Source organism: Rutidosis leptorrhynchoides, chromosome 7, assembly GCF_046630445.1.
Source record: "Rutidosis leptorrhynchoides isolate AG116_Rl617_1_P2 chromosome 7, CSIRO_AGI_Rlap_v1, whole genome shotgun sequence".
In the NCBI taxonomy this organism is placed as follows: Eukaryota; Viridiplantae; Streptophyta; class Magnoliopsida; order Asterales; family Asteraceae; genus Rutidosis; species Rutidosis leptorrhynchoides.
The window spans coordinates 153022702-153027077 of NC_092339.1; positions in this window are offsets into that span (position 1 = coordinate 153022702).

Here is a 4376-nt window from a genome sequence, read left to right on the forward strand (position 1 = left end):
GTTGCTGGTACGTCTGCTGGTAATATGGTGGAATATAAAAGAATTCTCTGGTATCAAAAGGGTAATTGTATATATATCAGGATTATAGTAAGACTACTTCGAATGAAAAGTCGAAGTAGACTTGCTGGAGCTGTGACAAAATTGGCTACTTTGAAAAGGGATCGCAGAGTTATTTTTGCTAATAAATACCAAAGGATCTGACGCGGCTACGTGTTAAACTTTTACTCAGTTGCCGAGAGTTTCTCAGGTGCATAACTATATGCATAGATCTTTCCTTCCGTAGATGAAGTGCGGTTGATTCATCCTATCGATTGAGGTGTTTTCAAGAATCATGAAACGTTTGAACGCAGATTGTAATCGTCAAGATTCAAATGAGGTTTAAGATGAAATCAAGTGGCAAACTTGAAGAAATGTTTAGTTTCATATGTTATATTCAATATTTTAATTCATTTTAATTATCCAATGTTGGTAGTCTTCAGTTACTAGTCCACAGTTAGCAATTCTATAATTCATATATAATATTCGAATTAATTAATACGTATCGTGACCCGTATACGTCTCAGACTCGATCACAACTCAAACTATATATATTATTGTAGAATCAACCACAACCCTGTATAGCTAACTCCCGCATTACTGCATATAGAGTGTCTATGGTTATTCCAAATAATATATATAGATGGGTCGATATGATATGTCAAAACCTTGTATACGTGTCCCGATATTTAAAGTGCGTAAAATAAATAACAGAAATTAAATGACGATAAATAAAATTGCGAGAATATAAATTGCGATAAATAAACTGTGATAAATAAATTGCGATAATTAAATTGCGATAAATAAATTGCGATAAAATAAAATGTAATACGGAATTAACAGTTAGCTAGGATCTTGTTAGCGTGGTTTCTTAACAAAATTTCATATTGTTAATTAGTCTGTTTCTAACAATTTTTATTGTGTCCATTATTTCTTCATTATGCCACTTGTTGGATTCTGATAGGTCAAAATCCAAATATGAAATTGAATTTGAATGAAAATAGTTATTCTTTGGTGAACGGATACGTATATCAGTGGTTGTAAATAGGATAGTAAATGATCGTTGAATCAAATTCGAAGAATGTACAGTGTAACTTATTAATGTGAAATCTAAATATTCCTCGAGTATTACCTACCCGTTAAAATATTTTCATCATTAACAGTTTGTACGAAAGAATTTTTAATTACAATCTTTATGAAAATATATATACATATATATTTTCTTCAGATGTAATCATGGATTTAATTTAATGAGTCAATATGATATTAAACTCATTTGATTTACCATTAGAACAAGAATATATAATCTCTAAAACATTAGAGATTACATAATCGTCATGTCGAACGAAAATAAATGATGTAGAACGATTAGTAGAACGATGTTTATACTCGAGGTACAGAATGAGATGTTGAGGCGTGTGTTGTTGTGGTTTGTGTTGTTGCTGGTGGTACAGTTGATGCCGTTGATGTTGTTGAAGCTGGTACATTTTGCACCATATTTTCCAAGGCTACAACTCGGGCGCGAAACTCATTGACTTGATTACTCCGGGATGATTGTCGGTATGAACGAGTGGATGAATGAGGTTTAGAATTTTAGATAGAATATAATCATGGCGAGATATTCGGGAAATGAGGGTGAAAATGGTGTTTCGGACTAGTTCACTGGTAAGTGCTTCGGGTTCTTCGTCAAGAGGCAAATTCGGTTGGTGAAAAGAATCGCCTTCTTCGCGTCTCTATTGATTAAGTCGACTACGAACCTATCAGATGAATTGGGGGTGGCTGATTGATGGATTCATTTTGGTGACACCGCTTTCGGAGCTTAGGTGAATATCCATATCGGAATAGCTGTCGGAATAACTATCGGAATAGCTATCGAAATTTGAGGGACTCGAACTGGTTGAGGGATTCATCTCGTACGATCAGATGAAGGATTTTCGATAAAAAATAGATTATAGAATGTAGATTAGTACCCTGCAATACATAATTTACATATGCATATATAATACTAAAATTCCATAGGTTACGGAGGAATCTACGGAATATGTTAGGCAAAGTTTACAATAACAGATATGTTAAGATATGAATTAGCAGATACGCTAAGATATGAATTTTGTCTTTACACTACTCATGCAGTTCAGGCAGTAAGATATGTCTAGATTAAGAATGATAAACAAGTGATTCCCTAAGAATGATAAGCAGGAAATTTTCGACACGAAATGATAAGCAAAACTTTTGACATGCAGACACGGTCGAAGTCCAGACTCACTAAAGCATCCTAACGACTTATCAGTTAGACACACTAATGCAGACCTGGTTCGCTAAGACCACCGCTCTGATACCAACTGAAGCGACCCGTCCTAATCCATTCGGACGAAGTCCACATCGATTACAAACGATTCACAATAGTTGATTACATCGCGAGGTACTTGACCTCTATATGATACATTTTACAAACATTGCATTCATTTTTAAAAGACAAACTTCCATTTCATCGAAAGTTGACAGCATGCATGCTATTTCATACTATATCCAACTATAATTGACTTAATAATAATCTTGATGAACTCGACGACTCGAATGCAACGGCTTTTGAAATATGTCATGAATGACTCCAAGTAATATCTCTAAAATGAGCAAATGCACAGCAGAAGATTTCTTTCGTACCTGAGAATAAACATGCTTTAAAGTGTCAACCAAAAGGTTGGTGAGTTCATTAGTTTATCATAAATATTCATTTTCATCATATTAATAGACCACAAGATTTCCATTTCTCATAAATATACGTCTCATGCATAGAGACAAAAATAATCATTCATATGGATTGAACACCTGGTAACCGACATTCACAATATGCATATAAGAATATCCCCATCATTCCGGGATCCTCCTTCGGACATGATATAAATTTCGAAGCACTAAAGCATCCGGTACTTTGGATGGGGCTTGTTGGGCCCGATAGATCTATCTTTAGGATTCGCGTCAATTAGAGTGTCTGTTCCCTAATTCTTAGATTACCAGACTTAATAAAAAAAAGGGCATATTCGATTTAATAATTCAACCATAGAATGTAGTTTCGATTACTTGTGTCTGTTTCGTAAAACATTTATAAAAATTGCGCATGTATTCTCAGCCCAAAAATATAAAGGGTAAAAAGGCAAATGAAACTCACCTAATGTATTTTGTAGTAAAAATACATATGACTATTTTGAACAATGCAGGGTTGGCCTCGAATTCACGAACCTATATCAATTATTTATATTAACACATTGTAATCGAACATATTTATTTATTACAATTGTTATCTTAGTAAATTATATGTTTCATTAATAATTTTAAATATATCTATTTTACGTACTCTAAATAAATAAAATATATAATATATATTTATTAAATATATTTTTATGTAACTAACTTTTATTGTAATTATTATGATAGAAATATTGGTAATAATAATAATATAATTTTAATAATAATAATAATGATTCTAGTAGTAAAAGTGTTAATAATAATATTGTTGTTAAAACTTAATAATAAAAGTAATGTTAATATTAATAATAATACTAATGATATTAGTTGTTATCATAATACTAATAAATGATAATTTTATCCTAATACTTGTATTTGTAAAGATAATAATAATTATATTACTAGTAATCGCAATAACATTAACAATAATAATAATACTAATAACAATAATAATAATAATAATAATAATAATAATAATAATAATAATAATAATAATAATAATAATAATAATAATAACAACAATGATAATAACAAAAACGGTGGTGACTACCTCAATAATAAGCTCCAAAAAAAATAATATGCCATTGCCCGGGATCGAACTTGCGACCTCTCATTCATCAGAAACACCCTTAAACCACACATCCGTTCCATTTTATCTTATATAATCTCATATGTAATTTCATATAAACCGTAATTTATTCTATCCCTAGTCTGCCATCGGCCCAACTGCACAACTCTCGGCCCAACTACAATAAATCATTTACGGTCCAATTGCAAATGGCCATGTCTCGGCCCATTACCCCACCTTTGCCAACAGCCCAGCTAGAAAAAAAAATGTACATTTGTCTATGCCAAGGTTCGAACCAGGGACCTCTCGATAAGCAAACACACCACTAACCATCCCTCTGTTTCACCTTTTCTTATTTATTACAAACCCATATATATATATAAACCGTATATTCTCCTTCAAAAATTCTTTCTTCCTCTACATAAGTGTAATCGATCAAGGGATACTCCAACTTCAAATTAAGATTTGATTTATCTTTAATAATCCTAATTAGAAACTAATTATAATTGTGATTTTAGTTAATGAC